Below are 12,700 nucleotides of genomic sequence, written 5' to 3'. Positions count from 1 at the left end.
ACCTTCTGCATGTAATAAGATGCTCTGCCGCTGAGCTACGGCCCTTCACTTTTCTCATCTTGGTGCCTCTGGGTCCTCACTGATGATGTTCATGCTTAATTTAGCAGGGTCTAGGATGGGGGCGGAATTAGAATTCGTTGGCTTTGCCTTCCATTGGCTCTACCTCTGCCTGCTGTTTGGGCTCCCTGCATTCTGCCCCACTAGTGCTGAAAGGCACCAGCCACCACTGGTACATAGACTTCCCCCATGTCCAGTTGAGGATGATTTTATACCCAAAAGGCAATAAAGAGAAAATTGCAGCATTCTGTTCTGTTCTTTCTTTTTTAGTGGCTTCATAAGTCTGATGAGCTTGTTCTGCAGTTGTTTATTTCTATCTTGGCTGTTTATTTTATTTGATGCTCTGCAGCATCTTGGCATCTGCACTGGTGAAGGACAGATTATAAACCTTTTGAATAAATAAACAACTGAGGTAGAATTGTCCAAAGCACTCCAGAGTTTTGCTCGAAATGTTCAAAGTGAGAGAGTATCATTCAAAATGTTCAGTGCTGAGAACTTTCTGGGGAAAGGACCCACTTTTCAAACTAAATGAAAGGACTTTTGGGGGAGGGGACAGAGTCTGCTGAGCCCTATAACCATTGCATAACACAGAAGGAAACAAGTCTGTTATTCATTCAGAAAATATTGCTACCTGCTCTTCACCATAAAGTCCCAGAGCAAGTTACAACAACAGAACACAACATTATTAGAACAAATAAAAATATTGCAATTATAAAACACATAAAGACATTCAGAATACAGCAATATAAATTCAGCAAAAGATATGTGTCTCAAAAACCAACATAGAGTGTAAAGCTAGGCACACCACTATGGGGTGAGAGTTAGCATGTTGTTATAATTTATTTAATCTGTTTTCACATTCCAGACATGCTGAGATTTGACAACTTCCCATGCTTTCGCCTTGAAACTGGTGTGCCACAAGAAACTATAATCCTACATTATTGAAATATGTGGGATCCATTTGCATAATGGTGGTTTTAATTCAGGGGTCAACAAAATTTTTTAGCAGGGGGCCAGTCAACTGTCCCTCAGACTTTGTGGGAGGCTGGACTATATTTTTTTGGGAGGGGGGGGAAATGAACGAATTCCTTTGCCCCACAAATAACCAAGAGATACATTTTAAATAAAAGCACACATTCTACTTATGTAAAAACACACTGATTCCCGGACTGACGGCGGCTGGATTTAGAAGGTGATTGGGCTGGATCCGGCCCCCGGGCCTTAGTTTGCCTACCCATGCTCTAATTCTTTGTCATATTACCAAGCTTCTTCCCCATGGAAAATGGTGACGCTCTGTCATTCTGCTCATGCTGTTCATATATATGGCATCCCAAATCTTTATGAAGGCAGCAGGCGAGAGTGATGCATCTTCTAAAACAACCTGAAGGATGTCATGTTCACATCGCTGCGGAACAGTGGACCAGTGATTACATGATGGATTATATGTCAATTTCACAACAGGGTAGAAAATGTTGGCCTGTTTGGTCTCTGCTGTTTGAATCTAAATATTGTTTCATTCTCTTTGTGTTGTTATCATCAGGCATCCACGTTGTATGGGCTGCAAAAGAACGGGTGGCAGTACACAAACAGAAAGAAAGAGAAAATAGCTTCAAACTAACATTATTGAGAACTTCCCATCAGTCTGGCATCCTGTTCTCACAGCGGCCAACAAGATGCTTATGGGAAGCCCACATGCAAACAGGACTTCAGTGCAACTTGTGAATCCCAGCAACTAGTGTTCAGATGCAAACTGCCTGTGACACCAGAGCTATAACATAGCCATTGTAATGAGTATGGGTTGCTCGTGCGTAAGTTGCCGCCTCTCCTGGCTATGTTACCTTGTTAAACCTTTCTGTCTGGACAGCCCTTCACTTCGTGGCTGCCTCAGTCGCTAGCAGAATCCGTCAGTGGGCGTTTCTTAAACCTTTTCCAACATAAAAGTTGTTTGACGCCAAGTCTCCTCCTACTCTCCCTGCGCGGAAGCCTTCTGCGCAGGGAGGGCGTGGGTAGCGGAGGACCCGTGCTCTCCCCGCTGGTGTCCGGTGAAGAGTCCTGGAGCCCTCTCGCCGATTCCCCCATCTGCCCCCCTTTATCTCTGGTGTTGCGCTGATTTGCTTCCCCATCTGCTGAGCTGCCTCTCTCCCTTCTGGGCCCTTCTCCAGCATCATTTGAGAGCCTCCCCTCCGCCTCTAGCTCCGATGTCAGTTCCCTGACAGCCACCATGGCTCATAGCCATAATGGCTGGCTGCTAGCCAGAATTGGTATGTTTTATCTCCAGTGTCAGAGGCATCATAACTGGGAAGCTCTGGTACCCAGGTCCTGCTTGCAGACTTCACATAAGCATTGGATGAGAGTATAACACAGCCATCAAGTCAAAGTTCCAGATCTGTCAGCTCTCATTCACAGCATTTATGTCATCAAAACTGAGATGCATATAATTCAAACAATGAGCCTTGCTCCCCCTGCAACATTCACTGACATCTGCAATTGTCATGTGACAAAACAAATAGAACAAGAATGGTATTCATTAGAGGTTTTTAAACAGAGGTTGCATGACCGTCTGTCAGGAATTATTCACCTGTGATTCCTGCATTATGGGGAGTTGGCCTAGATGACCTTTGTGGTCCATTCCAACTCTATAATTCTACAATTCTAGGAAAACAGCAACATTGAAATGGGAAATCACACCTGGTAGATTATCCTAGCATCCCTGAGAGTTGCTTGCAGTCACATATGGAATCTTGCTCTCCAGAGGTTTTCAAGGAGTTGAGCAAACATTTGTCAATAAAGGGTTTCAGTTAGAGCTTTTTCCCCTGAGAAAATGAGATTTTTTGAGACTTGTCTCTTTCTCTCCCAGAAAAAGCATTCACTATTCTCCAAAATGTCTCTATGACAGTTTCTTTCTGTGGCAATTCCCATTTTTCTCTCCCTGCCCCCAAGGCCATGGGATATTGTGAAGTCAAGGGCATGGTGCAAAATGGTGGCCAGGTAGCCAGCATGGCTCCTGCTCCTGCTTTCATTATTTGCAATGAAAACAATACACACATACACATGGTGTGTGTGTTAACAAGGTGTGCTATTCAGGTCCGTGCAGAGGAGTGAGACAGCTGGGTACACTTGCCCCAAGCCTCAGAGGGCTATGCCAGCCAGAGGGGTTCGCTAGGGGCCTGCTGGACTGACGCTGTCATGCCAAGAACAAGGCCTCAGGCCTCAGATCAACTCTGTGTGTGCTTGGTGCTATGCCACTGCTAATGGTGTGGCTCTGGGAGGTGGGACTCATTGGAGGAGCAATGACAACATATATTATAGAGCGTATGATGGAGGTTGGAAGATAGGTATGTCCTGGAACATGATTCCAGGGCAGTCTTTACCTGGGGTTCAAGGGGTACAGGTCATCCTGGCGCCAAATTCGGGGGGGGGGCACAAGATGGCTGGTAGGTGTGCAGCTTCCCTCCCAAGCCTCTGCAGGGACCAGTGGGGAAGCTTCATTCTCCAGCACTGGGGGACGGAGAGCAGGTGGAGCTGGGCCTGCACGCATCCCGGGGGCATGGTGTGCTGCCTGCAGGGGCGTGATGTGTGTCCTGGGGGCGTGACGAGCGTCCTGGGGGCATGGCATGCCACCTGTGGTGGCGGGGGGCAGCTGTGATGGCACCCCACCAGAATCGTGCTGCCGGGGCGATGTGCTCCCCCCGCACTCCTCTTCCTCTGCCAGTGGCGGGGATTGCTCTCCCCCCGCAGCGGCACGGGGGAGAGTTGTGAGCCCACCAACCAGATGGCTGGCAGTGTGCAGCTTCTCCCCCCCATGCCACTATCCGTGTATAGGTCGACCTTGTCTAATACACAGAAAAATATGGTAATTTGGGGGCGCTGGGCAGATCTTTGCACCCCGGCGCCACATATGCTAAAGATAGCCCTGCATGATTCCTTTGCTTAGCGTCATACAGAGAACCTAATAATCTGGGTATTGTGCTATGTGCTGATTCACTTAGGAATATCTTGGATATGAGGGTAGGCAGTGGGGGCAGGGATGAATCCTCACAGCTGCCCACATTGTTGTACTACCCTTGGGGTGTTTGGCTACAGGGGCTGTTCTCCTGCATTTACTACTATAAGATTGTGGCGAGACCCACTTCTGAGAAACTGTTGGAGATTTGTCCTTTCCCCGAAGAAACCTGGTGAAAAAGTTCTCCCTCCAATTTCTCTCCCAGGAAATAAGGTGGAAAATTTTGAGAAGCCATTTGCAAACAGTTCTATTGAGTTCTGTTAACAGTGCCGGGTTTATTGATGGTGACCCTGAAGGTTGCTTTTAATGTAATAATTCTATCAATAAATAAGACGGGAAAGATATTTGTGGTAGGATTCAGATTTTACAGGGAATTTTTGCTTATGAGGGGAGAAGATTGAAAATATGTGAATGAAGAGCTGAAACAGCAAAACAACACTTTCCACTGTTGCTTCTCCTAAACCTGACTTCAGTTATCAAATAATTAAGCTAAGATGAAATTCACGCAGCAGCCTGAGAGTCTGTGAATCACTGAGCCATGTTCTTGGTAAGTTTGCCGCTTGCCTGGGAAGCTAAAGCATCTCTTGAAGCAAAAGACAAGATGCTTTAAGGTTAATTGAACCAATAATCAAGGTTTCTGTCTGTAATTCCTGGGTGATGCAGTCAATTACTAAAATAAATCTGACAGCAGGGAGATGATAATTGCGTGCAATTACTCTGTAAAGACTCAATTATGTCAACAATTAATGGGTATTTCCCATTGTGGTGAAATCTATCAATTTTTAGGGCTTATTATCTTGATTATAAGAAGAAAAGGATTCAGCTCAAAGTTGTCAAGCTGTCTGGTATTGAGAAATCAGCTTGAAAAACAAGTTGAACCAACTTAGAGAAATGAAGGTTCATTTACATGATTTTCAGGGCAGTGAAATTGGAGCTGAGAGTGCATCTGAATAGTCAAGCTGCAGTCTGATAGATACACAACTACTGTAGGAGAGTAAGCTCCATTGAACCCAATGGCAGTTACTTCTGAGTACATGTGCATATGATTGCACCATTACAGAATGATCTTAAAAGCAAATGCTGTTCTAGGCTGCATCAACAGAAGTGTCCCAATCAAGGGAAGTAAGGGTACTACATTATTCTGCCTTGGTCAGACGACACCTGAAGTACTGTGTCCAGTTCTTGGTATCAAAGCTTCAGAAGGATATTGACAAGCTGGAACATGGTCAGAAGCACCCAAGATGATCAAGGGTCCGGAAACCAAGCCTTAGGTGGAACGTTTGATAGAGTTGGATATATTTAGCTTGGTAACGAGGAGGCTGAGAGGAGATACGATAGACATCTTCAACTATCTTAAGGGCTGTCACATGGAAGATGGAGAAAGCTTGTTTTCTCTTGCTCTGGAGGGTAGTACTTGAACCAGTGGCTTCAAGTTACAAGAAAAGAGATTCTAGAAGAACTTTCTGACAGTAAGAGCTGCTCGACAGTGGGACAGACTCCATCAGGAAGTGGTGGATTCTCCTTCCTTGGAGGTTTTTAAGCAGAGGTTGGGTGACCACCGGTCATGGATGCTTTAGTTGTGATTCCTGTATTGCAGGGTGTTGGACTAGATGACCCTGGGATCCCCGCTAACTCTGCAATTCTATGATTCTATGTCTATTCAGAAGTAAGCCCCATTGAATTCAGTGGGACTTAATCTGCAGTCAGTAGGTCTAGGATTGAAAATTTTTTGTTTTACTGGGAACCAGCTCCCTGTATTGTTCGCCAGGTAAGTGCCACTGCAGAAAATATTCCAGCTTGCTTAAATTTGCTGAAATAGAAACTTCTTTAGCAGGTGTCAAAGCGAGACAGTGAAAGTGCCTGCCTAATATTAGTGGGTATGGAGCTCCAAAATGCAGGTGTTGTCATGCGGAAGGATCAGTTCCTTGCAAATTCAGAATGAAAGTTATGTGGCTCTTTTAAAAGTGCCAGTTTCGCAGATTGTGTCGCCGTTTCTCTGTTGGTCCCCAGTGCCTTCTCCTCTGGAAGATCTCCCAGAGCATTTTGGAACCTGTCAGGCTCCATCAGGCTTCAAGGCTGGTCCATCTGAATGGGAGCACCACCACTGCAGGGTGGAGGAGCAGCCACCAGTTACTTGCACTGTGCAGGTTCATTGTTGGAAACAGCAGCAGACAGGGTGTGTGTGTGTGTGTGTGAGAGAGAGAGAGAGAGAGAGAGAGAGAGAGAGAGAGAGAAGTTTTACAGGCAAACTGATACTTGCTGGTGCCATTGATGTAGTATTGAGGATCTCCCCAGGCAAGCTGTTTTTGTTTTTTAAACTTTGGAAGCCTGTCTGCTTCTTTATCCTCAAGATACATAGCTACAAAAACAAGCAAACAAGCAAACAGATATTACCATAACCCAGTAAAGAGGCAACCCACAAGACTTCATTCTGATCAGAAAGCACAGCGAGCCAAGTGCTCCCACCCTTTTGACGCAATATGGTTTGTTGGAGGTGCCCTTCGCTAGAAAGAGCCATTCTTTCCTCCCAGCTCATTTGAATATGTTGTGTCTCTGCAGGCTTGTGTGAAATCACAAGTGCCCCTTAATTGCTCTTGGCAATACTTGTTGCACCATTTCTTTCACTGTAAAAAGCCTTGCACTCCCTCTCTGCAGATGGTTGGACACATGGTGACTAATTCACTCCTTACAGCTTTAGCGACAGTTATTTTTATGGCCATTTATTAAACAATTAAAAGTACCTATTCTGTATCTGTTACTAAGTGTTTTCATGAAACTACTGCTTTATCTGCAGAAATCGAGCTCAGGTACTTATCATTCTGTGTATTTATATTCCTCTAAGTAGCAATTCGTTTAAAAACATATCTGAAAATTGCTAAGCTAGTCGAACTGTTACAATGTGCTGGCAATTTACCATAAATCACAAGCCCTGGCTAATTGTTCCTAATAAACACATTAACTTAATCCAAGCTCAGTGTGGAACAAAGATAAGATTTAGTAAATGAATCACCTGGAAGCCCTTTGAAATCAGGTTGCCCAACACTATAATAGTGATGTTGTTGTTTAGTCGTTTAGTCGTGTCCGACTCTTCGTGACCCCATGGACCAGAGCACGCCAGGCACTTCTGTCCTCCACTGCCTCCCACAGTTTGATCAAACTCATGCTGGTAGGTTCAAGAACACCATCCATCCATCTCATCCTCTGTCGTCCCCTTCTCCTTGTGCCCTCCAACTTTCCCAACATCAGGGTCTTTTCCAGGGAGTCTTCTCTTCTCATGAGGTGGCCAAAGTATTGGAGCCTCAGCTTCACGATCTGTCCTTCCAGTGAGCACTCAGGGCTGATTTCCTTCAGAATGGAGAGGTTTGATCTTCTTGCAGTCCATGGGACTCTCAAGAGTCTCCTCCAGCACCATAATAGTGATACATATACAGTATTGTAGTGAGCACATTCACACAAAAGACTCCTCTCTGTGACCTAGATCAGAGCTTGCCAAATAAGAGAACACTAATTAATAATAATAATAATAATAATAATAATAATAACAACAACAATTTTATTATTTGTACCCCGCCCTTTGGGCTGGGTTTCCCCAGCCACTCTGGGCAACTTACAACATATCTAAAAACATAATAAAACATCAATACTTAAAATGTTCCCTAAAAAGGCTTCCTTCAGATGTCTTCTAAAAGTCAGATAGTTGCTTATTTCCTTGACATCTGATGGGAGTGTGTTCCACAGGGAGGGCGCCACTACTGAGAAGGTCCTCTGTTTTCTCCATTCCTTCCAACATTTTGCCAAAGGAAATAGGGACGTCCTAAGGAAAAGTGGGACATTCTGGAAACAAATCAGAAACTGGAGCAGCTTTTGTAAATCTGGGACTGTGCCTGGGGAAAAACAGGGACACTTGGAGGGCTTGGGACTGCATCCGAAATTAGAGGGTGTTCACATGCCATGGCTAATCCTGCTAGAAGTGGGGAAGGTTTCTGGGCTGATTGAAAGAGATAATGGAATCATAGAACTGCATCGTTGGAAGGGACCCCGAGCCAAGTCCTGTAACACAACAGCAAGACTTCGAGCTTCTATCACCCTGACTTTGCAGGTCCTGTGTAAGAAGCATGCCTGGCACCATTGAGGATTTTTGCACACTAGGCAAAACCAGTTTTACTTATCCAGGTGTTTGGTCCTTTAACTGGGTGGGTAAGTATCTACGCCTGCAGCTTCTTTGTTGTGTGCTCGTCCTTATGTAGACAGGGTAAGATTATCTATTTATTTGGGTGAGCACTTTAGGGTACAGGTTTTTAAATACAGTGGTACCTTGGGTTAAGTACTTAATTCGTTCCGGAGGTCCGTTCTTAACCTGAAACTGTTCTTAACCTGAAGCATCACTTTAGCTAATGAGGCCTCCTGCTGCCGCCGCACTGCTGGAGCACAATTTCTGTTCTCATCCTGAAGCAAAGTTCTTAACCTGAAGCACTATTTCTGGGTTAGCGGAGTCTGTAACCTGAAGCGAATGTAACCTGAAGCGTATGTAACCTGAGCTACCACTGTATACATTTGCAGTGAAATTATTTGCAGCGATAAATTATCCAATAGTCCAATTCTGTGAATTCACAACAAAGGCCATCCAAGAGAAGGAGCATCCCAGAAAGGAATAAAAATATACCTGCCCAACTCTGAAGAATGATTAACATTAAACAGCTATGGCGTCTAGATAATGACATAAGAAGAACCTGCTGGGTCTGGCCAATGGTCCATGTAGTCTGGGATCCTGTTATTAAAGCGGCGAACCAGATGCATATAGAAACCTGCAAACAGAACCTGACCAAAAGAGCACTCTCTTTTCCCATGGTTTTCAGTACATGAAGATTTAGCATGGTCTAACATTCACCCTGAATGTCACTTATAACAAAATCGGATGTTTCTGTTAGAGTAAAAAGGGCATTTTTCATTTCTTATTACCCAAATGGATCAGAAACAAATTCTTAAGTTGCAGACAGCTAATTAAAATTAGCACTCACAATTAGTCAACTAAATATTTTTGCTGTTTAATCTGTATTCATCAATATTTGTTTTTTAATTTTTTTGTGGGTTTTATCTACACTTTGATTTGCAGACCTCTTGGGAAACACTTTTGATTAAGCAGTTTATTTAGGGAGAAGAGTTATACCATTTGAGGCCCTAATAATTGCATGTTCCTGCTGCCTCTCAAGTAAGCAAGCAGTTCAAAAGTTCATAATTTAGTTGTGTCTGGTTTATATTGAAAAGGCACATCTTCTACGACACAGCACAAGACACAACTGCAAGAAAGAACATGGAATTCCAAAACGTCTTCACTTCAAACCAGGTACTAGTTGCTGCCCTGTTGCATCCCCTGACAGTGCTGGATTTAGGAAGCAGTGACCTGCTGTGTAATGAAAGATTAGGGTGGGAATTACAACAGTGAGGAAAGGTCCCCGCTGTTAAGAAAAAGAGCAGAAGATCCTGCTGTGTCTGGTGGAACCGAAGAACCAACCAGAAGGATTCCTGATGGGGAGTCAATAGAGGAGAGAAATTAATTGTCAGTGCCGAAGAGACTCCCAAGAGTTACCTTGGGGAAAGAAGAGGGAGGGAGATGGAATAAGAATTGATTGGAACATATTGTTTCAAAGAGGAAGCAATTCAGGAGACCACAGCAGGCTCATTTGTACTCAATAGGTCCCAAAGACAGGCAATAAGAAGGCTGTTATGGCTTTTCTTTGCTGAAGAGTAGATTTGTAACCAGTAGTAGCAACAGAGATTTATGGAACAGCTTGCAATGATAGCCCATTGTCACATTATAGGGGCTCTTCTGCTGTTGTTCAATAAACAATTATTGTTGTTCTTTCTTAATTAGGGTTGACTATGAGTTGTTATAGGAAGTGAGAGCTGGACCATAAAGAAGGCTGATCGCCGAAGAATTGATGCTTTTGAATTATGGTGTTGGAGGAGACTCTTGAGAGTCCCATGGATTGCAAGAAGATCAAACCTATCCATTCTTAAGGAAATCAGCACTGAGTGCTCACTGGAAGGACAGATCCTGAAGCTGAGGCTCCAATACTTTGGCCACCTCATGAGAAGAGAAGACTCCCTGGAAAAGACCCTGATGTTGGGAAAGATGGAGGGCACAAGGAGAAGGGGACGACAGAGGATGAGATGGTTAGATAGTGTTCTCGAAGCTACCAGCATGAGTTTGACCAAACTGCGGGAGATAGTGGAAGACAGGAGTGCCTGGCGTGCTCTGGTCTATGGGGTCACGAAGAGTCGGACACGACTAAACGACTAAACAACAACAACAATTAGTTGTTATATATGGGCTTGTTTATGCAGGTATGATGTAATGGTAAAAAATACTAAGGCCTCATCCGTGATTTAGATGTGAGCTTATAGCACTTTAACAGTCATGGTTTCTCCAAAGAACCTTGGGAACTGTAGTTTGTCAAGAGTGCTACAGCACTACAATTCCAATAGTTCCCTGGGAAAAGGAATTTTGTTAAACTAGTTTAAGTCTATGATATGGATATACCCCAAAGCTGTCATGTGACACCGCTATATGAAACTGCAATAACTATCATTTTGGTATAGTTGTCAGATTCTTCCTAGGCTCTTCATGTGTCTAAAGATGCCTTTTATATATTAAACAGTGCAGTCAACAGAGAGCTGACTAACAGCATGTGAAATATATTCATACTTTTAGGTGTCCAAATCTGAGGAGTAGACCTCAAAATGTAATGAGTCGCCTAATAATTTTATTGGGCATTCAGCATCATCTTCCTGTTCCTGCTCGACTTTAAAAATAAAACAGGGAAACTGCTTTGCACCATGGCATTTCGGGAAAGCTTTTCCTAATGTGTTGAAGAGAATCTTGAAATAAATGACATGAAACTGTCAAGGCAAATTCGGCAGAGCCATTCTCGATGCCTCAGAAGCAATTGCTTCTTCAGCAAAAATCAAAACAATAGGAAAAAAGAAAACCACAGACAAACCCCAAACTGCAACACATCCCTGTCCCTTCATGAGAAAAGAGGTCAGCTGTATAAATCATGTTATTGCTATTATACGTTCATTCAGCACTTGGACTATATCAACATGCATTTCAGTGTTTAGCTTACTCAGCCTAGCAAAACTTCTCAGTTTTTGACTGACAGATGGAAAACTTACTGCTCTTACACAGCGTGTGTTAGCAACCACCACCACCCTAATGTTAATGCTTAATGCTGTCATTCTGAAGTTCCTTCCATGATGGAGAAGAAAAGAGAAAAGACACCCATTGCCATCCAAGCAAACTGACATGATAAGAAATGTTTTACATTCCAAATTACAAGCTGCGGTTTCTTAATGGGACTATTTTGATAATGATTTGCTAAACTATAGTTCGCTAGCTCTCTAGGCAGTATAAGAGCAAGTGAACTGCACATGGTGCTGGCATAGTTTTGCTTTTGCAGCTCAAGTGTTAAACTGACCAACCTGCCATTTTGCTTACTCTTTGTGGAGTCTCTGCAATGGTTAAACTAGTAGCAGTGCCAGAGGTTCCTGTGCCTGCCTTTGGGGATCTGCCAAATGTGTGTTTCTTTATCCCAATCCTAGGGGCGACACATAGCACATAGTAAAGTGTAATCTGGTAAGAATGCTATCTTCTTTAGCCGTCTCCAGGTGTTTTTCAACGTTGACGGTAAACAGATGAGAGACGGCATAGGGAATTACTAGCTACACACACACACACACACACACACACTCCAGAGCCTTTTGTGTCTGTGAGGCTCCTCATACATTTGAGAACACCATGCAACCTACACTGTAAAACCCCAATGTGTTTGCTCTCACCGTGTACAATACAATAAAGTATTGGGTGTGTGTGTGTCTGAAGACTCACACTGGGATGCATGAGAGACAGGAGGCGCCGGGGAAGAGCTAAGTGCAGCAGCAGCTGGGAAGGCACTGGACTTCAGTGGCAATTCCTTTGTCCTTTTATACACAGCCCTCTCTTTCCACCACTGCCCACTGTCCCTTTTGCCCAACCCAGCAGTGAAGGAGAGGAAGAGAGACCCCCTCCACTTGCGTGCAGGTTTGGTGCAGCCTTTGTTCTCTAGCCCCAAAGGACAGGCCCTACCAAATATTTTAATGTGGATGCTGAAGGGACCTGGTGTCAGGAATGAGCCAGCTCCCAGTGAAGGTTTGCAGCCAACTGAAGGAAGCAGCCAGGAACAGAGAGGGTTAACTGGCATGGAGGATGAACATCAGGTAGTGTCAACTCCCCCACCCCTTGGAATGCCGGTTGACAAGGGAATGACTGAGAGTGGGCAGGAACCCAGCCAAAGCTCTTGGGAAGTTCAAACATGTGTGAACTGAGAAGGAAGTAGTCTTTCAGAACGACAAGAGATTGGAGCTGATCTGATACCTCCTAAGAGTCGGCTAAGGGGAGGGCTGTTAGACCAGAAACAAAGCAAGAGACACAAAGTGTGAAAGTTCAATATCTTCTGTAAAAACTGGAAGAGGTCTTCAGAAGGGTCATCTTGACTGATGATGCTGGAGGCTGTGTTAGAGCCGTCCAGAGCTATCTGTTTCTTTTGACAATAAGGCATCCTTTTTAATTAACTACACTTACTGTGTGATAAGAAGGTCGAC

The sequence above is a fragment of the Podarcis pityusensis genome, assembly GCF_964106645.2.
Source record: "Podarcis pityusensis genome assembly, chromosome: 2".
Lineage (NCBI taxonomy): Eukaryota > Metazoa > Chordata > Lepidosauria > Squamata > Lacertidae > Podarcis > Podarcis pityusensis.
The sequence above is the reverse complement of the archived record's forward strand: the minus strand, read 5'-3'. Positions refer to the sequence as shown.